Here is a 25,425-nt window from a genome sequence, read left to right as displayed (position 1 = left end):
TGAGAGAGTCCAGTCCATAGTGGATCTAACATAATAGTGTGAGAGTCCAGTCCATAGTGGATCTAGTTGATAGTGTGAGAGTCCAGTCCATAGTGGATTTAAAATAATATTGTAAAAGTCCAGTCCATAGTGGATCTAACATAATAGTGTGAGAGTCCAGTCCATAGTGGATCTAGTTAATATTGTAAAAGTCCAGTCCATAGTGGATCTAACATATTGTAAAAGTCCAGTCCATAGTGGATCTAACATAATAGTGTGATAGTCCAGTCCATAGTGGATCTAGTTAATATTGTAAAAGTCCAGTCCATAGTGGATCTAACATATTGTAAAAGTCCAGTCCATAGTGGATCTAACATAATAGTGTGATAGTCCGGTCCATAGTGGATCTAACATAATAGTGAGAGAGTCCAGTCCAAAGTGGATCTAACATAATAGTGAGAATCCATTCCATAGTGGATCTAACATAATAGTGAGAGAGTCCAGTCCATAGTGGATCTAACATAATAGTGAGAGAGTCCAGTCCAAAGTGGATCTAGCATAATAGTATGAGAGTCCAGTCCATAGTGGATCTAACATAAAAGTTGTTGCGATCCGCTGCACGGATTGTTTCGATTTTTGAGTTTGTTTTGAGCACTTCCTTGTTTGTTTCAATCACCATGACAACTTAATTTGCTCCTCTTGCACGTGCTCCTGATGCTCACCTGTTTGTGATTATTGTTTTGTTTTTAAGCCCGCCTACTACCTAAGTTCAGTCTGGATGTTACGTTTAATACATGCAACAGTTGCGTTGTTAATTATTCATTGTATCTACCTTGCTATGTCTCAGCTTAGCTTATGTGCGCTCGGCACGCGCCACTTGGGACTTCTGAACTCGACTCCTGCTAACCGTTAGCATTTCGCTTTCCTTGCATTGGCACACCTTTGTTTCCCCTTTGTACAGTGTTCTTTTGTTGTATTTTGTATTTTAAACAAGCTCCTACCTTCAATCCTGCTGCTCCAAGTCCTGTATCATCCGGGGGGGACACTTCACGCATCCAAAATGCTTCGCGCACGCAACAGAAGTTTGAGAGTCCAGTCCATAGTGGATTTAGTTAATAGTGCGAGAGTCCAGTCCATAGTGGATCAAACATAATAGTGAAAGAGTCCAGTCCATAGCAGATTTAACATAATAGTGTGAGGGTCCAGTCCATAGTGGATCTAACATAATAGTGAGAGTCCAGTCCATAGTGGATCTAACATAATAGTGAGAGTCCAGTCAATAGTGGATCTAACATAATAGTGTTAAAGTCCAGTCCATAGTGGATCTAACATAATAGTGAGAGTCCAGTCCATTGTGGATCTAACATAATAGTGTGAGAGTCCAGGAAATAGTGGATCTAACATAATATTGTGAAAGTCCAGTCCATAGTGGATCTAACATATTGAGAGTCCAGTCCATAGTGGATCTAACATTATAGTGTGAGAGTCCAGTCCATAGTGGATCTAACATAATATTGAGAGTCCAGTCCATAGTGGATCTAACATAATAGTGTGAGAGTCCAGGCAATAGTGGATCTAACATAATATTGTGAAAGTCCAGTCCATAGTGGATCCAACATATTGAGAGTCAAGTCCATAGTGGATCTAACATAATAGCGTGAGAGTCCAGTCCATAGTGGATCCAACATAATATTGAGAGTCCAGTCCATAGTGGGTCTAACATGATCGTGTGAGAGTCCAGTCCATAGTGGATCCAACATAATATTGAGAGTCCAGTCCATAGTGGATCTAACATTACAGTGTGAGAGTCCAGTCCATAGTGGATCTAACATAATATTGAGAGTCCAGTCCATAGTGGGTCTAACATGATAGTGTGAGACTCCGGTCCATAGTGGGGCCAGGAAGAGATCAGCTTGAGTGAGCTCCAAGTCCTGTATCATCCGGGGGTGACACTTCACGCATCCAAAATGTGTCGCGCACGCAACAGAAGTGTGAGAGTCCAGTCCATAGTGGATCAAACATAATCGTGAAAGAGTCCAGTCCATAGCAGATTTAACATAATAGTGTGAGAGTCCAGTCCATAGTGGATCTAACAAAATAGTGTGAGAGTCCAGTCCATAGTGGATCAAACATAATAGTGAAAGAGTCCGGTCTATAGCAGATTTAACATAATAGTGTGAGAGTCCAGTCCATAGTGGATCTAACAAAATAGTGTGAGAGTCCAGTCCATAGTGGATCAAACATAATAGTGAAAGAGTCCGGTCTATAGCAGATTTAACATAATAGTGTGAGAGTCCAGTCCATAGTGGATCTAGTTAATATTGTGAGAGTCCAGTCCATAGTGGATCAAACATAATAGTGAAAGAGTCCAGTCCATAGCAGATTTAACATAATAGTGAGAGAGTCCAGTCCATAGTGGATCTAGTTAATAGTGTGAGAGTCCAGTCCATAGAGGATCAAACATAATCGTGAAAGCGTCCAGTCCATAGCAGATTTAACATAATAGTGTGAGAGTCCAGTCCATAGTGGATCTAACATAATCGTGAAAGAGTGCAGTCCATAGCAGATTTAACATAATAGTGAGAAAGTCCAGTCCACAGCAGATTTAACATAATAGTGTGAGAGTCCAGTCCATAGTGGATCTAACATAATAGTGAAAGAGTCCAGTCCATAGCAGATTTAACATAATAGTGTGAGAGATCATCTTGAGTGGAGACAAGTCAGCAGTGCAGAGATGTCCCCAACCGATGCACAGATAAGTAGTCCATCCTGGGTCCCGACTTTGAACACCTAGCACAACATCTGTAGTCACTTAAATAACCTCTCCACGCAGGAGACGGCAGATCAACTGGTCTAAAAGCGGGGTCTATTTGAAAGCTAGTGTATACAAATTAGTTTTAAGATGGGACTTAAATGCTTCTAATTAGGAACCGGTACCAAATAGTACTGGTACTCGTTATAGAGGCCTTCTTGAAGGAGATGTATTAGGAATCAGTTTAAAAAGTTGCAAGGGCTTCATAGACAAACTTTACAGAGTTTGTATCCAATTCCTTGCAAGGGGGCGCGGTTGAGCCAACTCACGACGCGCTTCCCCGACATTCCGAGTGGCGCCCTCACACCAGACAGGTCCGTCTCACCGTGCCAAGGAGGCTCATTAGTGCGGCTCTGTCATGCGGCTGTTTCATGTCCGTCATTTCTCTGACCTTTCCTGGGAGTGCCTGCAGGGCCCTCTGCACTCAGAGTGGGTCCAATATTGTGTCCCTGTCGCTCCGATGTGCCACTTGGGCTTGAGATTGATGCTCTTTTACTCTGTCAGGACGCCGCCACTGCTTTCTCTGCTGTTGTTTCCTACCAAGCGTCACCAAAACCTTCTTCCAGTCCACTGGTGGTGACTCATGCACTTTCCATCCAAGTTTTTACCCAAAAAATGTTCTTTGAGTAAATTTTTGCATCCTTTTTCCGTTATTTTTATATTTCCGAGATAATACGAACTCCGTTTCCATATGAGTTGGGAAATTGTGTTAGATGTAAATATAAACGGGATACAATGATTTGCAAATCCTTTTCAACCCATATTCAGTTGAATATGCTACACAGACAACATATTTGATGTTCAAACTCATAAACTTTATTTTTTTTGTGCAAATAATAATTCACTTAGAATTTCATGGCTGCAACATGTGCCAAAGTAGTTGGGAAAGGGCATGTTCACCACTGTGTTACATCACCTTTTCTTTTAACAACACTCAATAAACGTTTGGGAACTGAGGAAACTAATTGTTGAAGCTTTGAAAGTGGAATTCTTTCCCATTCTTGTTTTATGTAGAGCTTCAATCCTTCAACAGTCCGGGGTCTCCGCTGTCGTATTTTACGCTTCATAATGAGCCACACATTTTCGATGGGAGACAGGTCTGGACAGCAGGCGGGCCAGGAGAGTCCCCGCACTCTTTTACTACGAAACCACGCTGTTGTTACACGTGAAGTGAATTGTGAAGTGAATTATATTTATATAGCGCTTTTCTCTAGTGACTCAAAGCAATTTTCATAGTGAAACCCAATATCTAAGTTACATTTAAACCAGTGTGGGTGGCACTGGGAGCAGGTGGGTAAAGTGTCTTGCCCAAGGACACAACGGCAGTGACTTGGATGGCAGAAGCGGGAATCGAACCTGCAACCCTCAAGTTGCTGGCACGGCCTCTCTACCAACCGAGCTATACCGCCCCGTGGCTTGGCATTGTCTTGCCGAGATAAGCAGGGGCGTCCATGATAACGTTGTTTGGATGACAACATATGTTGCTCCAAAACCTGTATGGACCATTCAGCATTAATGGTGCCTTCACAGATGTGTAAGTTACCCATGCCTTGGCCACTAATACACCCCCATACCATCACAGATGCTGGCTTTTGAACTTTGCGCCTATAACAATCCGGATGGTTAGTTTCCTCTTTGTTCTGGAGGACACCGCGTCCACAGTTTCCAAATATAATTTGAAATGTGGACTCGTCAGACCACAGAACAATTTTCCACTTTGCATCAGTCCATCTTAGATGAGCTCGGGCCCAGCCAAGCCATCGACATTCCTTGGTGTTGTTGATAAATGGGTTTTGCTTTGCACAGTAGAGTTTTAACTTGCACTTACAGATGTAGCAAACAACTGTATTTACTGACAGTGGTTTTATGAAGTGTTCCTGAGCCCATGTGGTGATATCCTTTACACACTGACGTCGGTTTTTGATGCAGTACCGCCTGAGGGACCAAAGGTCCGTAATATCATCGCTTACGTGCAGTGATTTCTCCAGATTCTCTGAACCTTTTGATGATTTTACGGACCGTAGATGGTAAGATCCCTAAATTCCTTGCAATAGCTCGTTGAGAAATGTTGTTCTAAAATTGTTTGACAATTTACTTACAAATTGGTGACCCTCGCCCCATCCTTCTTTGTGAATGACTTAGCATTTCATGGAAGCTGCTTTTATACCCAATCATGGCACCCACCTGTTCCCAATTAGCCTGCACACCTGTGGGATGTTCCAAATAAGTGTTTGATGAGTATTTATCAACTTTATCAGTGTTTATTGCCACCTTTCCCAACTTCTTTGTCACGTGTTGCTGGCATCCAATTCTAAAGTTGATGATTATTTGCAAAAAAATATGTTGTTTTTGTCGCATATTCAGTTGAATATGGGTTGAAAATGATTTGCAAATCATTGTATTCTGTTTATATTTACATCAAACACAATTTCCCATTTCATATGGAAACAGGGTTTGTACTTTATAATATTTCATGTTTTTGTAGTTTTTGTATCATTTTCTTTGTCCTTTTCGCTCCTTCCTGTTCCTTTTATATTCTGTGGTTCAAAGGCGATCATAACGAAAAGAAGCTCCTGCAGCAGGATGTGATGCTGTCCAGGACGTCCTCACCCCACCGTGACTTGCCCAAGAGCCTCTGGTCATTCTCTCTAATCAAAAGACTTCACGCTTGCGTCACTTCTATTTCAGTTTAATCACACGTTTCTTTATTTTGCTTTCTTTTGCCATCCTTTTTCGTTCCCCCCCACACACACACACACGTCCTCCAAGAAAAGGAACCTTTATAGTGTGTGCATGTGTAGAAGGAACTAAAAAGTCCTAAATACCGCTTCGCATAATTGGATTCCAACATTTCCGATACTTACCGGACTACAAGGCGCACTTAAAATCATTTTTAAATATAAATGGGTTGTACTTGTATAGCGCTTTTCTACCTTCAAGGTACTCAAAGCGCTTTGACATTACTTCCACATTTACCCATTCACACACACATTCACACACTGATGGAGGGAGCTGCCATGCAAGGCGCCAACCAGCACCCATCAGGAGCAAGGGTGAAGTGTCTTGCTCAAAACTCAACAGTGCGCCTTATAACCCGGTGCGCCTAATGTACGGAATAATGCTGGTTCTGCTTACCCACCTCGAAGCAATTGTATTTGCTACATGGTGTAATAAGTGTGACCAGTAGATGGCAGTCAAACATAAGAGATACATGTAGACTGCACTATGATGGCAATATGACTCAGGTAAACAACACCAACTGTATATATGTTTAATTGAAAATATAGAACATTACACACGGCGCTTAAAAATCCGTCAAAATGTTTTAGTAGGACCTTGCTAAGCTATGAAGCCGCACCGCTTGATGGATTGTACTGTGCTTCAACATAGGAGTATTATTATGGTGTGTGTATAAGGTAAGACATATTATCTGGCGTTTTGTTTTGCAATATTATGCAAAAGCAGCTTTTCTTACCGTCTGGCACCTGCTGATCTGTATTTGGGATCTGCATAAATCCTGAAAAATTGTTTTTAATACTTCCATCCATTCATCCATTTTCTACCGCTTGTCCTTGTATTTAAATAATAATTGTATTTTTCTTAAAGCAAAGACCAGGAGTAGCAACCATGAATCAGGAATAATATAAAATAATGTCAGTAAAACTCTGTTCTTTTCTAACCTAATCCTTGATTATGGCAGACTATATGTTATAAGGACAATTGTAATTATTTGAGTGCAACAAGAGAAGCTCAATGTATTAAGTTTAGTCTTTTTTTGAAGGGACAATGCACAGGAACATTAAGGTCAAAGACGGATATGTTCTGTACCTGATTATAGCTAAATAGCTCATTTTCCATCTGCAGTCACACAAAGACAATACATGCTCTTGTTCACATCTGTCATCATTTGTGAAAAAAAAAACAACCATGATTTTAACAGACACACCTCACAATTTACAACAAAAATGCTGTCATGGATAAATATAATACACATTAGGTTGATGTGTCGAACATAGTGGCCACCTTATTGACCGTGTGAGCAGCTTTGATTGCTCCAAAGCCACTTTTTAACTTCAATTGTAAATGAAGAGTAATCTGTTAAACGTTTCAAGTTTGTTGTGAGGTCTTTCCATTCCTTTATGGCTTTATACGAAAAGGCTGATTGTGCAAAATATGTTTTACATCTGGGCACGCTACACTGCCCCCTGGTGGAGGCATGTGTGTTTCTAATTGTCACAGCAGATGTAAACTGAACAAAGTGCTTAAGTGGCGCTGGTGCAGTGTTATTTGGGACTCGATGGGCCTGGGATTTAATGCATTTTAATTTATATTTTAACATTGTAAAATTGTTATTTGACTGTGATTGTTTAATGGAGTGTAGGATTTTCTGTTAAAATAAAGCCAATATTGACATATTTCAGTATCGATATACCAGTACTGGTAAAAAATTATTGGTATCGGGACAACCCAACCACACACACACACACACCGGTCACTCAAAATATATTCCAGTCCGTCACTCAAATATGTCTGTGTGCAACATCAACACAAATAACAATTGTGATAAAAAATGATTAATTGCTTGCATTGATTTATATAATGTATTTCATATGATATATCATATAAAAGGTATGTTTTCTGCACATGCATGCCATATTGAAAAAAAATTTTGGCTGAGTGTAACTGGAATGAATAGAAACAGTTTTTGCACTCTATTTTTTTTTTCGATATTGAAGCGGTTTGCGAAAAGCACGATGGAAACACTTTTTTCAAATTTAGAGGTCACCTAGAACAGTGGTTCTCAAATGGGGGTACGCGTACCCCTGGGGGTACTTGAAGGTATCCCAAGGGGTAAGATGTGACTTTAAGGTTTTACTACTTACGTATAAAATACTAAACGGTCTAGCTCCATCCTATCTTGCCGATTGTATTGTACCATATGTCCCGGCAAGAAATCTGCGTTCAAAGGATTCCGGCTTATTAGTGATTCCCAAAGCCCAAAAAAAGTCTGCGGGCTATAGAGCGTTTTCCGTTCGGGCTCCAGTACTCTGGAATGCCCTCCCGGTAACAGTTCGAGATGCCACCTCAGTAGAAGCATTTAAGTCTCACCTTAAAACTCATTTGTATACTCTAGCCTTTAAATAGACTCCCTTTTTAGACCAGTTGATCTGCCGTTTCTTTTCTTTTTCTCCTATGTCCCACTCTCCCTTGTGGAGGGGGTCCGGTCCAATCCGGTGGCCATGTACTGCTTGCCTGTGTATCGGCTGGGGACATCTCTGCGCTGCTGATCCGCCTCCGCTTGGGATGGTTTCCTGCCGGCTCCGCTGTGAACGGGACTCTCGCTGCTGTGTTGGATCCGCTTTGGACTGGACTCTCGCGACTGTGTTGGATCCATTGTGGATTGAACTTTCACAGTATCATGTTGGACCCGCTCGACATCCATTGCTTTCCTCCTCTCCAAGGTTCTCATAGTCATCATTGTCACCGACGTCCCACTGGGTGTGAGTTTTCCTTGCCCTTATGTGGGCCTACCGAGGATGTCGTAGTGGTTTGTGCAGCCCTTTGAGACACTAGTGATTTAGGGCTATATAAGTAAACATTGATTCATTGATTGATACTTGAGATTTTTTTTTAAATATTCTAAAAATAGCAACAATTCAAAAATCCTTTATAAATATATTTATTGAATAATACATCAACAAAATATGAATGTAAGTTCATAAACTGTGAAAAAAATGCAACAATGCAATATTCAGTGTTGACAGCTAGATTTTTTTGTGGACATGTTCCATAAATATTGATGTTAAAAATTTATTTTTTTGTGAAGAAATAGTTAGATTTAAGTGCATGAATCCAGATGGATCTCTATTACAATCCCCAAAGAGGGCACTTTAAGTTAATTACTTCTATGTGAAAAATCTTTATTTATAATTGAATCACTTGTTTTTAGTTATTTTATTTCCAAATAGTTCAAGAAAGACCACTACAAATGAGCAATATTTCGCACTGTTATACAATTTAATAAATCAGAAACTGATGACATAGTGCTGTATTTTACGTCTTTATCTCTTTTTTTCAACCAAAAATGCTTTGCTCTGATTAAGGGATACTTGAATTTAAAAAATTTTCACAAGGGGGACATCACTGAAAAAAAGGTTGAGAACCACTGACCTAAACAACGAACTAGTTTGATATTTATTTTGTTTGTTGGCTCTCATAAAGTCTGCAGGAAGTAATAATCAGTGATTTTAAATAAAAAGCAAACGTCGTGATGAGTTTCTGAAATGAATGCGCAGCAAATTCATAAAATGATCAAAATACGGACATATTAAATGCTTTTGTAAAAGTACACGTAACTACATCACATATGTTCAGTCGTGGTCAAAAGTTGACATACACTTGTAAAGAACATCATGTCATGGCTGTCTTGAGGTTCCAATCATTTCTACAACTCTTATTTTTTGTGATAGAGTGATTGGAGCACATACTTGTTGCTCACAAAAAAACATTTATGAATTTTTTTTAATTTTTTTCATGAATTTAATATGGCTTTATTGAAAATGGGTCAAAAGTATACATACAGCAATGTTAATATTTGCCTACATGTCCCTTAGCAAGTTTCACTGCAATAAGACACTTTTGGTTGGCATCCACAATCAATCAATCAATCAATGTTTATTTATATAGCCCCAAATCACAAATGTCTCAAAGGACTGCACAAATCATTACGACTACAACATCCTCGGAAGAACCCACAAAAGGGCAAGGAAAACTCACACCCAGTGGGCAGGGAGAATTCACATCCAGTGGGACGCCAGTGACAATGCTGACTATGAGAAACCTTGGAGAGGACCTCAGATGTGGGCAACCCCCCCCCCCCCCCCTCTAGGAGACCGAAAGCAATGGATGTCGAGCGGGTCTAACATGATACTGTGAAAGTTCAATCCATAGTGGCTCCAACACAGCCGCGAGAGTTCAGTTCAAACGGATCCAAGACAGCAGCGAGAGTCCCGTCCACAGGAAACCATCTCAAGCGGAGGCGGATCAGCAGCGTAGAGATGTCCCCAACCGATACAGGCGAGCGGTCCATCCTGGGTCCCGACGAGCGGTCCATCCTGGGTCTCGACTCTGGACAGCCAGTACTTCATCCATGGTCATCGGACCGGACCCCCTCCACAAGGGAGGGGGGGACATAGGAGAAAGAAAAGAAGCGGCAGATCAACTGGTCTAAAAAGGAGGTCTATTTAAAGGCTAGAGTATACAGATGAGTTTTAAGGTGAGACTTAAATGCTTCTACTGAGGTAGCATCTCGAACTGTTACCGGGAGGGCATTCCAGAGTACTGGAGCCCGAACGGAAAACGCTCTATAGCCCGCAGACTTTTTTTGGGCTTTGGGAATCACTAATAAGCCGGAGTCTTTTGAACGCAGATTTCTTGCCGGGACATATGGTACAATACAATCGGCAAGATAGGATGGAGCTAGACCGTGTAGTATTTTATACGTAAGTAGTAAAACCTTAAAGTCACATCTTAAGTGCACAGGAAGCCAGTGCAGGTGAGCCAGTACAGGCGTAATGTGATCAAACTTTCTTGTTCTTGTCAAAAGTCTAGCAGCCGCATTTTGTACCAACTGTAATCTTTTAATGCTAGACATGGGGAGACCCGAAAATAATACGTTACAGTAATCGAGACGAGACGTAACAAACGCATGGATAATGATCTCGGCGTCTTTAGCTTCTGCTTGAATGTTTGACCACTCCTCTTGACAAAATTGGTGCAGTTCAGCTAAATGTGTTGCTTTTCTGACATGGACTTGTTTCTTCAGCATTGTCCACACGTTTAAGTCAGGACTTCGGGAAGGCCATTCTAAAACCTTCATTCTAGCCTCATTTAACCATTCCTTTACCACTTTTGACCTTTGTTTGGGGTCATTGTCCTGTTGGAACACCCAACTGCGCCCAAGACCCAACCTGATTTTAGCTTGTCCTGAATAATTTTAAGGTAATCTTCCCTTTTCATTGTCCCATTTACTCTCTGTAAAGCAGCAGGTCCATTGGCTGCAAAACAGGCCCAGAGCATAATACTACCACCACCATGCTTGACAGTAGGTGAGGTGTTCCTGGGATTAAAGGCCTCACCTTTTCTCCTCCAAACATATTGCTGGGTATTGTGGCCAAACAGCAAAAATTTTGTTTCATCTGACTACATAACTTTAAGTTGTATGCTCTTTTTGTCAAAAGAAACCCTGTTTTTTAAGGAAAAAACACAAAATATGCAATATTATCACCCATTATTTTTTTATTAAGTGCAATATTGGATATTGAATATTGGAGCCTTAAAAAAGTCAATAACTAATAACACTAATTGGTTTTAATTCATTATTATTTTTTTGAGCAATGACACTTAAAAACAAATCACACTAAAATAATTGGGGATCCAAAAGGGATCCAAAAATAAATGATACATTTTTTTACTTTTAACACAATAATCTCAAGATCAACTTCAGATCTACACGTCAATTAGAAGTTTTATATATGTTTATGTTTTTAGTTTGTTCATTTCAGGCCCTTCTTTAAAAAAAAAAGTTTTTTATATGGCAAACACAAAATCTGCAACATTTCCCCCCAAAAATATATCAAAGTGGAAAATTTAACGTGACGTAATTGGATCCTTGAATAGGTCAATAATTCATAATGACATTGATTTTGATTCATTATTATTGTTTAAAGAAAGAAACAAACTGCATGGCATCTTTGTGTTATTAGAGTCAACATTGCAACATTTTCTTGTTACATTTCACCTGTTTGCTCTTTTATATCACTTTTTACATTTTAAAAATGTTTCAATCGTATTTTTTTAAAATGTGCCGTGGGGCCGTTAAAAAATTACCTGCGGGCCGCAAATGGCCCCCGGGGCGCACTTTGGACACCCCTGCTTAAAACCTTTAAGAAGTATATTTTCCTGCATGGTTTCAAGAGCATGTCTTGGAAGCAAAGCCTCAATGTTTGCATTGTTTTGCTCCTCGCTGTTCTCCAAGTTTTTGATGCTCCCTAATGTTAGGTAACCTATATCTTTTTTATGTCGGTGACGCAGCGATCCTCGTTTGACTTTCCTGTTTGGTGGTTTAGTGTTGCTAGGTAACCGCTCCGACTTGAGCACCAGTGACTCTGCACATGATCCAGTCTCTTATCTGCGCCTCGGGGAGTGGACTGCCCATCGATTGGTTCAGGCTCTCTCTGTGGACCTTTGTTATGGACGTGGCGGTGGAGCTTTTGTTGTCATCCAACGACATCATCATCAAAATGGTCATTTTTGTCAGGGAGTGTGGAATGTGGGCATTCATTCATTCAAACTTTGGCAGCCTTCCCTTTGCTCCATTGTTTGTTTTGACACACTGCCATGTATTGTTGTGTAACAATAGGACCTGGAGATTGTCGGGTTGTCATTGTTGCATTTGTTGCTGCTTCCGACCATTACGGTAATATAGTACCTGGGAATTAACGCCGGTACTCAACGGTACCAATGTTGGGTATTTTTGTGTGTTAATTAATGTCGATTGACCATGGATGAAGTACTGGCTGTCCAGAGTCGAGACCCGGGATGGACCGCTCGTCGGCTACCAGGATGGACCGCTCGCCTGTGTATCGGGACATATCTATGCTGCTGATCCGCCTCCGCTTGGGATGGTTTCCTGTGGACGGGACTCTCGCTGCTGTGTTGGATCCGCTTTGAACTGAACTCTCGCGGCTGTGTTGGAGCCACTATGGATTGAACGTTCACAGTATCATGTTAGACCCGCTCGACATCCATTGCTTTCGGTCCCCTAGGGGGGGGGTTGCCCACATTTGAGGTCCTCTCCAAGGTTTCTCATAGTCATCATTGTCACTGGCGTCCCACTGGGTGTGAGTTTTCCTTGCCCTTATGTGGGTTCTTCCGAGGATGTCGTAGTCGTAGTGGTTTGTGCAGTCCTTTGAGACATTTGTGATTTGGGGCTTTATAAATAAACATTGATTGATTGTAAAACACTTTTTCACCACTTGTGGCAGTAATGACAATATAAAACTATGACTAGAGTGGTAAAGCTGTGTTTTCATCCATCCATCCATCCATTTTCTATGGATGGATGGATGGATTAAAGGCCTCACCTTTTCTTCTCCAAACATTTTGCTGGGTATTGTGGCCAGACAGCTCAATTATTGTTTCATCTGACCCTAGAACTTTCCTCTAGAAGGTGTTATTTTTTGTCCATGTGATGTCAGATGAAGCAAAAATTGAGGTTTCATAATCAATCAATCAATGTTTATTTATATAGCCCCAAATCACAAAATGTCTCAAAGGACTGCACAAATCATTACGACTACAACATCCTCGGAAGAACCCACAAAAGGGCAAGGAAAACTCACACCCAGTGGGCAGGGAGAATTCACATCCAGTGGGACGCCAGTGACAATGCTGACTATGAGAAACCTTGGAGAGGACCTCAGATGTGGGCAACCCCCTCCTCCCCCCTAGGGGACCGAAAACAGTGGATGTCGAGCGGGTCTAACATGATACTGTGAAAGTTCAATCCATAGGGGCTCCAACACAGCCGCGAAAGTTCAGTTCAAAGCGGATCCAAGACAGCAGCGAGAGTCCCGTCCACAGGAAACCATCCCAAGCGGAGGCGGATCAGCAGCGTAGAGATGTCCCCAACCGATACACAGGGGAGCGATCCATCCTGGGTCCCGACGAGCGGACCATCCTGGGTCTCGACTCTGGACAGCCAGTACTTCATCCATGGTCATCGGACCGGACCCCCTCCACAAGGGAGGGGGGGACATATGAGAAAAAAAGAAAAGAAGCGGCAGATCAACTGGTCTAAAAAGGAGGTCTATTTAAAGGCTAGAGTATACAGATGAGTTTTAAGGTGAGACTTAAATGCTTCTACTGAGGTAGCATCTCGAACTGTTACCGGGAGGGCATTCCAGAGTACTGGAGCCCGAACGGAAAACGCTCTATAGCCCACAGACTTTTTTGGGGCTCTAGGAATCACTAATAAGCCGGAGTCCTTTGAACGCAGATTTCTTGCCGGGACATATGGTACAATACAATCGGCAAGATAGGATGGAGCTAGACCGTGTAGTATTTTATACGTAAGTAGTAAAACCTTAAAGTCACATCTTAAGTGCACAGGAAGCCAGTGCAGGTGAGCCAGTACAGGCGTAATGTGATCAAACTTTCTTGTTCTTGTCAAAAGTCTAGCAGCCGCATTTTGTACCAACTGTAATCTTTTAATGCTAGACATGGGGAGACCCGAAAATAATACGTTACAGTAATCGAGGCGAGACGTAACAAACGCATGGATAATGATCTCAGCGTCTTTAGTGGACAGAATGGAGCGAATTTTAGCGATATTACGGAGATGAAAGAAGGCCGTTTTAGTAACGCTTTTAATGTGTGACTCAAAGGAGAGAGTTGGGTCGAAGATAATACCCAGATTTTTTTACCGAGTCACCTTGTTTTATTATTTGGTTGTCAAATGTTAAAGTTGTATTATTAAATACAGGTCGGTGTCTAGCAGGACCGATAATCAGCATTTCCGGTTTTTTGGCGTTAAGTTGCAAAAAGTGTATGACTATGAAGGATAGGCAAAATTCCCCAAAGAGTGCAGTTCCTCTTTAAATGTCTTCTAAAAATCAAACATATAATTATGAAGTTAATTATCTTACGTTTGCTTAAAACCTTTCAGAAGTATATTTTCCTGCACCGTTTCAAAGATTTTTTTCCACGCAAAAAACGTGCCTTAGCTCAAAAAAGGTTGGCTTAGTATAATGTTGGAAGTGATTCCCCATGTAATTGTGTTATTTTTGTTGAACAAACAAAAATACTCTCGATTTTGAATATGTTCTTCAGATTGGTTAAAGCCTTTTAGGTCAAAAGTGGAATCCAGAGGTGCAAGTGGTTTATAATTTTATTTTGGCTATTTTGCCATCGCCCAATTGCACTATATTTTACTGAGGGCAAAATCAAACATCATTTTCACCGTGATAATTGCCCAATGAATATTTATAGGGACATTTTCAAAACTTTTATGCACTGGTTAGATGAGATGATTCTTGCAGACCAGACCCCGAATGTCCAATCAAAGGTGGAATACTGCTCTGGGCTGTCATTGTTAATGATGAGCGACTCGAAGATGGACTCAAAATCAGCTCCCAAACCTACTGGTAGTTTTTACAAGACTTGCTTTTTCTTCAAGCGATGATAGTGTCAGGGAAAAAAAGTCCTTGCTTGCCACACAAAAAAAAAACAAAAAAAAAACTACCGATCAAGAAAGTAACAGACTCCATGGATGGAAGGTGTTGTGAGTAGGTGGTGATTGCTGAGAGGTGGGGAATTGGTTCTTTGAGAGAGATCTAGATTGCAAACAGTCCTTATCACAGCAATTAGATAGGGTATAGAATGTAGCATGGCTAATGTGTTTTGGACCGTCTTCGACTAAGGAAAGGAAAACCATTTTTGGATGGGTTAGGGTTACTCGTAAAATGGGGCTTGGACTTTCACAGGCACTTTTTCCCCAGAATTGACGTCCTAGGGCAGGGGTCGGGAACCTTTCTGGCTGAGAGAGCCAAGAAGCCAAATATTTTAAAATGTATTTCCCTAAGAGCCATATAAAATTTTTTTTAACACTGAACACAAGTAAATGCGTGCATTTTTAAGTAAGACCAACATTCCCAGAGTATAATAAGTCTCTTATTCTTTGTAATAACATTGTTATTCTGAAGCTAACTGTGGCGGGGGTGTGGCCTGCGGGCCTGCAGCAAAGCGGGATGTTGCCAGGACCGGCCTCGAAATCAGCGACAGGTGTGTAGATGGCCCACCTGGGCCTTTTTGTCTAATCACCTGTCGCTCTGTTATAAGCAGCAGCCAGAAGGAGAGACAGAGTTGGGGCCGGAGCCAGAGCGCGAGTGAGGACGAAAGAGAAAAAGACAATTGCTGTAAAGCAACTGAGAGAAAACTAAAATAAAACAATATTGTAACCCTAAAACAGGCTCTTGGTTGTCCGAAGAACCCCCAGGAGGCCAAGCCCCAAACTAACCAATAATAAAAAAAATACTTCTTACCATTAACGCAACTTCTTGAACATAAAAATGCATGAGAATGTTTTATATTTTGAACGTTGTTTTTAACACGGTGATTACGAGTGGAATTATTCATTACTTATCGTGTTAAGCAATGTCAGCTCAGATTTATCCGAGAGCCAGATGCAGTCATCAAAAGAGCCACATCTGGCTCTAGAGCCATAGGTTCCCTACCCCTGTCCTAGGGACTGTGGTCTTTCGACTTGTATCCAATAAAAGTCTCAGACTCACACAAAAAAGGACTCAACCCTTGTATATTGTAGCGTCCGGGAAGAGTAAGTGCTGCAAGGGCTTCTGGGTATTTGTTATGTTGTGTTTATGTTGTGTTACGGTTCGGATATTCTTCCGAAATTTGTTTGTCATTCTTGTTTGGTGTGGGTTCACAGTGTGGCGCATATTTCTAATTGTGTTGAAGTTATTTATACGGCCACCCTCAGTGTGACCTGTATGACTGTTGACCAAGTATGCCTTGCATTCACTTTTTCATGTGACTGGGCCGGCACGCTCTTTGTATGGAGGAAAAGCGGACGTGACGACAGGTTGTAGAGAATGTTAAAGGCAGTGCCATTAAGGCACGCCCCCAATATTGTTTTTCGGGGGAAATCAGGAGAAATTCGGGAGAATGGTTGCCCCGGGAGATTTTCGGGAAGGGCACTGAATATTGGGAGTCTCCCGGGAAAATCGGGAGGGTTGGCAAGTATGGTCAGTACTATGTGCAGGACAGTCAAGTTCATCCACACCAGACTCTGTCATCCATGTCTTTATGGACCTTGCTTTGTGCACTGGGGCTCAGTCATGTTGGAAAAGGAATGGGCCCGCTCCAAACTGTTCCCACAAGGTTGGGAGCATGGAGTTGTCCAACATTTTTTGGTGTTCTGGAGCATTCAAAGTTCCTTTCACTGGAACTGAAGGGTCAAGCCCTACTCCTGAAAAAAAAAAAAAGAAACACAACATAATTCCTCCTCCACCAAATTTCACACTCTGCACAATGCAGTCCAAACATGTACCGTTCTCCAGGCAACCTACAAACCCAGCCTCGTCCATCAGCTTGCCAGATTGAAAAGTGTGATTCATCACTCCAGAGAAGTTAAAGTTAAAGTACCAATGATTGTCACACACACAAACACTAGGTGTGGTGAAATGTGTCCTCTGCATACGACCCATCCCCTTGTTCCCCCCCTGGGAGGTGAGGGGAGCAGTGGGCAGCAGCGGTGCTGCGCCCAGGAATATTTTTGGGTGATTTAATCCCCAATTCCAACCCTTGATGTGAGTGGCAAGCAGGGAGGTAATAGGTCCCGTTTCTATAGTCTTTGGTATGACTCGGCCGGGGTTTGAACTCACAACCTACCCATTTCAGGGCGGACACTATAACCACTAGGCCACTGCTCTAGCGTCCAGTGGCGACATGCTTTACACCACTGCATCCAATACTTTGCATTGGACTTGGTGATGTACGGCTTAGATGCAGCTGCCCGGCCATGGAAACACATTCCATGAAGCTCTCTGCGTACTGTACGTGGGCTAATGGGAAGGTCACATGAAGTTTGGAGCTCTGTAGCAACTGACGGTGCAGAAAGTCCGCTGACCCCTCTACGTCAGTTTATGTGGCCTACCACTTGGTGGCTGAGTTGCTGTTGTTCCCAAACTCTTCCGTTTTCTTATAATAAAGCCGACAGTTGACTTCGGAATATTTAGGTGTATAATTTCCATGTTAAATTGGCTGATAATTGTGTGGGCTCAAAGTGACGCAGCTTTTATCACAGTGGTCGTAATTGTGTTCTCTTTTTGATCGACTCCATTTAGCGACTTCCTCAATTGTCCGCTTTGGAAAATAGCCACATCACAGCGGTGATGAGACGGGCCGGGAGGAGCGCAATCAGTCAGGTCCTCTTCGGCTTTAATTGAGATGGCTTTGAAAAAAGGAGAACATAAGGGGTGTTGCCTTGACACCCTCTGGTCAGTGCACACTAGTCACGTCCCCCACCCATGGCATAACACTGACCTGTGATGCATGGCCACATTAAAGTCATGTCATATAGCAGTCAGGGACAGAAGGAAACCTGCGAAAGACCCAAACTGGATTAGCGGCGTATGTGTGCCTAATAAAGTTTAAGGGTCGGCGACACCGTTAGATTGTCTGCTGTAATTGTGTGCATGCTTCACCCGTAAGTGCCTGGCAGCCACGGAGTCGCATTTGAAACACAGCAGTGCAGCCTTTTGTCATTTGATCCTCGCTGTCTTGAAACCTGCAGCTTGAAGCACCGCTCCACTCTCCTGTGGTAAAAATACAATTTCCTTCTTTCAACCGGACTGAGAGTGGCCTTGGCTTATCTCCAGCTCGCTGATTAAATTACTAAACAGGCCTTGTTGTAAAAGCCAATGAAGTTTGTCTGCTTACGTCTGTAGGTTGTGTCCTGTAGACTTAGGGACTAAGACTTCCTTTTATCGTCATTCAAATTTAAACTTTACAGCACAGATAAGAACGAAATGTCGTATATGCATCGACGTTTTTGGATGAATGTTATATCGTCTTAATATTCCAGCGAGTTCATCCGTTTTGGGGGGAATTGAGAGGATTATTATGATGCGTTCAAGAGCCTTATGGCCTGAGGTGAAGAAGCTGTTACAGAACCTGGAGGTTCTGCTACGGAGACTGCGGAACCTCATTGTAGAGTCCAGCAGTGAAAACAGTCCTCTGTGGGGGTGGGAGGAGTCTCTGCAGATATTCTGAGCCCTGGTCAGGCAGCGGCTTTTTGCGAATTCTTGGCTTTTCCACCGTCCTCACCACTGTCTGCAGAAACTTCCAGTCTCCATGCCAGTCCTGTATTAAAATGCTGGCGTTTGTGTTGTAAACCAGTACAAGCCTCGCACATACAAAAAACAAACAGTACCAAATGCGACGTCTTGATTACAGTCAAATCTTCATTTACAAACCTCTCACTGTACAAACTTTTCTATTTATCAAATCAAATCAAACTTTCAATATGAAGCGCTATTTATACATCAAATAAATGCAACTAAAAGTGCATTACAAAGTTAAAAACAATACCCCGGTGAACCATATCCCTTATTATCACATATGTACGCACGGATACACATACCAAACACACACACACACACAACATACACACATGTGCAACTATATGTATCGATGATTACATGACCGAGTACAGAGGGACATGTGGGTAAAAACTATCACAGGGGCAATCTGCACCGGGAGGCCATCAGACCATGGCCACCAGGACGCTGACACAAATAGTCCCCACAAACACAGCCCATTAACCTTGAGCCAGATTGCTCATCTAAGGAATGTTGGAAAAAAAAATAAGAGTTAAATACAATAAACACTTATTAATAATTATAGTAAAAAACCTATATATATGTATATATAGGTTATACATATATGTACATGTATGTATATATGTATATATATATATATATACATATATATATATATATATATATATATATATATATATATATATATATATATATATATATATATATATATATATATATATGTATATATATATATATGTATATATATATATATATGTATATATATATGTATATTGTGAAGACTCTTCTTCGGCATGGTAATGCCGGTGTGGTTTTCCCGTGGATGCGTCGAAGCAGAACACAGCATAGGTAAGATAAAGGGTATTTAATAACAAAAGTCTATGAACAAAAATACTGGTGTAAAGAGAAAAAGTAAACAAAACATTTAGCATGAAAGCTAGACAATAAAGTGGCTTGGCGTGAGAGCTAGCGAGAAAATACATACAAATGATGAGAGTCGTCACTGATGCGCGTGGGCAAATTAGGATCCGAGAATGAGTGAACAGAAAAGGTGAGCTTAAATAGGAGGGTGATAATTATTAGCAGGTGTGCGGGGCGAGACTAGCAGGTGGACTGATGTGTAACCATAGTGATGGATAAAAACAGGAAATAAACGGGTCAGACAGAATGAAAAAACAAACACGTGAAGATCTGAGCCACAGATCGCAACAGTATTCCCCCCCAACAAAAGACAGATACCAGATGTCTTAAAAAACAAACAAAAACTTGAACCCCCTCCCCAAAACCAGAAAGTTCACAAACGAAGGGAGGGCGGAGGGAGGCCACGGTGGAGGGTCGCCAGATCGCATGTCCCCGAATCCACCGAGGACACATCATGTGGCGGCGGCGGGTGGAACGCTGCTGCCGAAAAAGTTTTGGCGGGCGACCTCGAAAAGGCCACATTAGTGGCCGCCTCGCAGGATGAGGTGCCCGGCGAGGCGGACGACCCGGGCACGGCCACATCCGTGGCCGACATGGAGGAGGGAGTATCTGGCGAGGAGGATGACCTCGCAGAGGCCACGCCCGTGGTCGACGTGGTGGACGACGCCTCAGCACCGAAATCCCAGCAGGCTTGGAAGCAGCAGACGAGGGTGCGGGGACTGCAGCCAAAGCAGGCCCGAGTGCAGCTGGCGAGGATGATGCGGGTGCTGCAGCCGAAGAAGGCGTCGGAGGCGGCCTGGGAGCCGCAGGAGTCGTCGGAGGCGGCCTGGGAGCCGCAGGAGTCGTCGGAGGCGGCCTGGGAGCCGCAGGAGTCGTCGGTGGCGCTGGTGTGGGCTCCAGCCCCGTCGTCGGTGCTGGTGTGGGCTCCAGCCCCGTCGTCGGCGCTGGTGTGGGCTCCAGCCCCGTCGTCGGCGCTGGTGTGGGCTCCAGCCCCGTCGTCGGCGGTGCTTGGCGGCGCGGAGCTGGCACCGGTGCTTGGCGGCACGGAGCTGGCACCGGTACCGGTCGTGGTGCTGGTACCGGAGTGGGCTCCAGCTTAGGAACTGGTGCTGGCGTGAGAACCAGTTTAGAGTCTGAAACTGGCGTGAGAACAAGGCTAGAAACATTTTCTGGTGTGAAAACCAGGTCAGAGTCATGTGCTGGTGTGAGAACCAGACTGGGAGCAGGTGTCGGCTTCAGCCGAGGAGCAGGTGTCGGCTTCAGCCGAGGAGCAGGTGTCGGCTTCAGCCGAGGAGCAGGTGTCGGCTTCAGCCGAGGAGCAGGTGTCGGCTTCAGCCGAGGAGCAGGTGTCGGCTTCAGCCGAGGAGCAGGTGTCGGCTTCAGCCGAGGAGCAGGTGTCGGCTTCAGCCGAGGAGCAGGTGTCGGCTTCAGCCGAGGAGCAGGCACAGGGGTCTGCCGAGGAGAACTAGGGGATTGGCTGTGAGCAGGACTAGGACTATGATGAGTGATAAGACAAACACTAGGACTCGGGCAAGGACTTGAGAGAGGACCAGGACTTACAATCACACTAGTGCTTTGAGAAGGGCTTGGGCAACGACCAGGACTTACAGTCATACCAGGGCTTGGGCAAGAACTAGGACAAACGGTCAAACTAGGGCTTGGGCAAGGACTGGGACTAACAATCAAACTGGTGCTCGGGCAAGGACTAGGACAAAGACTAGGACTTACAGTAACACTGGGGCTCGGACAAGAACTTGGGTAAGGACTAGGGTTCGGACTAAGACCACGAGGGGAATCAGTACTAATATTACAAAGGCAAGAAACAAGACTCGGGACCGGACTCGAAACAGGACTCGGACTACGGATCAGTCTACGAGTGGAACTAGGACTACGACGACTACGAGAAAGACTAGGACTACAACTAGAATCAGAACGGAAACTCGGACCAGGACTTGGACTACGACTCAGTCTACAAGTCGGTCTACGAGTAGGACTAGAGCATGGGCTACGAAGAAGGCTGGGACTCGAACTCTGAGAGAGACTGTGACTAAAACTAGAACTAGGGCACGGACGGAACACAGGTGGAGGAGGTCTAAGAGGGCGTGACTTGACCGGGGAGAACACCGGTGGAGGAGGTCTAGGAGGCCGTAGTGGCTTAACAGGTTTAAACACCGGTGGTGGTCTACTTGGCCCTTGAGACTTGGCCGGGGGAAACACAGGTGGAGGAGGTCTACAAGGCCTTTGAGACTTGGCCGGGGGAAACACAGGTGGAGGAGGTCTACTAGGAGGAGCTAAGCGTTTAGCGGGCCGAAAAACAGGTAAAGGTGGCCTACATGGAGGTTTTTGTTTAGCAGTTTTAAGAAGAGGTAGCGTCTGCCCTACCTCCGCAACACAGCTATAGGCCGTAGCCCCCCCCTCCAGACGGGAATCCCAGACCCGTTCCCTGTGGTCAGGGACTGACCATAAGGGAGGGTGGTGGGAGGTTTGGAGGCGGGCAGACCCCTCCCCTCTATATTGTCCAGAGTGTCCCTTTGAAAAGGGAGAAAAAACCTTGGACTTGGGCAGAGAATGAGGTTTAAACGGTGGGTTAGAAGAAAAACTAGGTGACTGAGGTTGACTAGAATAATAAGAAAAAATATCCTGATACTTTTGTATCTTATTATTAATGTTATTGTCATTTGAAAATGGCTGAGAAAACGAATCTTCCCCAAAAAATTCCTTGTTGATGACGTCATCATCGGAAGACGGGTTTGCGTTACCGGGGGGCGTCGACGAAATGACGTCATCTGCGCGGGACACAAGTTGGGAATTTGCCCAGTCGGTAAAACTGTTAGCAAAGTGTGTTATTGGGTCCCCAAACAATGGTGTAGGGGTTTTGTGTGCTGACTGTAGGTTGCTGTGTTCGTGAGGAGGGAGACATGGAGTGGGCAAGTCACTGTCGCCCGACGAAGCCATACTTCGCGGCTTCCGCCTACGCGGACGAGCGCGAGCGCTGCGGGAGGGAAACTCACCGCTCCCGGAAGCATCGATCGGAACCAGTTTTCCCTCCAGGTCCCACATCATGCTTTCGTCTGGATTGCATCGGAGAGTTTCAGCCTCCATCGCTCGGAATACCCTCCATGTGCCTTCGTCGAAGGTCTCCTCGTGGTTGCCAGACGCGGAAAAACTTTTTAATGCTCGGATCCTACTGTGAAGACTCTTCTTCGGCATGGTAATGCCGGTGTGGTTTTCCCGTGGATGCGTCGAAGCAGAACACAGCATAGGTAAGATAAAGGGTATTTAATAACAAAAGTCTATGAACAAAAATACTGGTGTAAAGAGAAAAAGTAAACAAAACATTTAGCATGAAAGCTAGACAATAAAGTGGCTTGGCGTGAGAGCTAGCGAGAAAATACATACAAATGATGAGAGTCGTCACTGATGCGCGTGGGCAAATTAGGATCCGAGAATGAGTGAACAGAAAAGGTGAGCTTAAATAGGAGGGTGATAATTATTAGCAGGTGTGCGGGGCGAGACTAGCAGGTGGACTGATGTGTAACCATAGTGATGGATAAAAACAGGAAATAAACGGGTCAGACAGAATGAAAAAACAAACACGTGAAGATCTGAGCCACAGATCGCAACATATATATATATATGTATATATATATATATATGTATATATATATATATATATATATATATATATATATATATATATATATGTGTATATGTGTATATATATATATATATATATGTGTATATATATATATATATATATGTGTATATATGTATATATATATATATATATATATATATATATATATATATATATATATATATATGTGTATATGTGTATATATATATATATATATATGTGTATATGTATATATATATATATATATATATATATATATATATATATATATGTGTATATATATATATATATATATATATATATATATATTATATATATATGTATATATATATATATATATATATATATATATGTGTATATGTGTATATATATATATATATATATATATATATGTATATATATATATATATATATATATATATATGTGTATATGTGTATATATATATATATATATATATATGTATATATATATATATATATATATATATATATCAATCAATCAATCAATCAATGTTTACTTATATAGCCCTAAATCACTAGTGTCTCAAAGGGCTGCACAAACCACCACGACATCCTCGGTAGGCCCACATAAGGGCAAGGAAAACTCACACCCAGTGGGACGTCGGTGACAATAATGACTATGAGAACCTTAGAGAGGAGGAAAGCAATGGATGTCGAGCGGGTCTAACATGATACTGTGAAAGTTCAATCCACAATGGATCCAACACAGTCGTCAGCAGAGAGAGTCCCGTTCACAGCGGAGCCACCAGGAAACCATCCCAAGCGGAGGCGGATCAGCAGCGCAGAGATGTCCCCAGCCGATACACAGGCAAGCAGTACATGGCCATCGGATCGGACCGGACCCCCTCCACAAGGGAGAGTGGGACATAGAAGAAAAAGAAAAGAAACAGCAGATCAACTGGTCTAAAAAGGGAGTCTATTTAAAGGCTACAGTATACAAATGAGTTTTAAGGTGAGACTTAAATGCTTCTACTGAGGTGGCATCTCGAACTGTTACCGGGAGGGCATTCCAGAGTACTGGAGCCCGAACGGAAAACGCTCTATAGCCCGCAGACTTTTTTTGGGCTTTGGGAATCACTAATAAGCCGGAGTCCTTTGAACGCAGATTTCTTGCCGGGACATATGGTACAATACAATCGGCAAGATAGGATGGAGCTAGACCGTGTAGTATTTTATACGTAAGTAGTAAAACCGTAAAGTCACATCTTAAGTGCACAGGAAGCCAGTGCAGGTGAGCCAGTACAGGCGTAATGTGATCAAACTTTCTTGTTCTTGTCAAAAGTCTAGCAGCCGCATTTTGTACCAACTGTAATCTTTTAATGCTAGACATGGGGAGACCCGAAAATAATACGTTACAGTAGTCGAGGCGAGACGTAACAAACGCATGGATAATGATCTCAGCGTCTTTAGTGGACAGAATGGAGCGAATTTTAGCGATATTACGGAGATGAAAGAAGGCCGTTTTAGTAACGCTTTTAATGTGTGCCTCAAAGGAGAGAGTTGGGTCGAAGATAATACCCAGATTCTTTACCGTGTCGCCTTGTTTAATTGTTTGGTTGTCAAATGTTAGAGTTGTATTATTAAATAGAGTTCGGTGTCTAGCAGGACCGATAATCAGCATTTCCGTTTTTTTGGCGTTGAGTTGCAAAAAGTTAGCGGACATCCATTGTTTAATTTCATTAAGACACGCCTCCAGCTGACTACAATCCGGCGTGTTGGTCAGCTTTAGGGGCATGTAGAGTTGGGTGTCATCAGCATAACAGTGAAAGCTAACACCGTATTTGCGTATGATGTCACCTAGCGGCAGCATGTAGATGCTGAAGAGTGCAGGGCCAAGGACCGAACCCTGGGGAACTCCACACGTTACCTTAACGTAGTCCGAGGTCACATTGTTATGGGAGACACACTGCATCCTATCAGTAAGATAAGAGTTAAACCAAGACAGGGCTAAGTCTGACATACCGATTCGTGTTTTGATACGTTCTAATAAAATATTATGATCGACGGTATCGAAAGCAGCGCTAAGATCGAGGAGCAGCAACATAGATGACGCATCAGAATCCATCGTTAGCAATAGATCATTAGTCATTTTTGCGAGGGCTGTCTCCGTCGAGTGATTTGCCCTGAAACCGGAT

The sequence above is a fragment of the Nerophis ophidion genome, linkage group LG29 (assembly GCF_033978795.1).
Source record: "Nerophis ophidion isolate RoL-2023_Sa linkage group LG29, RoL_Noph_v1.0, whole genome shotgun sequence".
NCBI classification, from domain to species: Eukaryota; Metazoa; Chordata; class Actinopteri; order Syngnathiformes; family Syngnathidae; genus Nerophis; species Nerophis ophidion.
Note: the sequence above shows the minus strand (reverse complement) of the source record.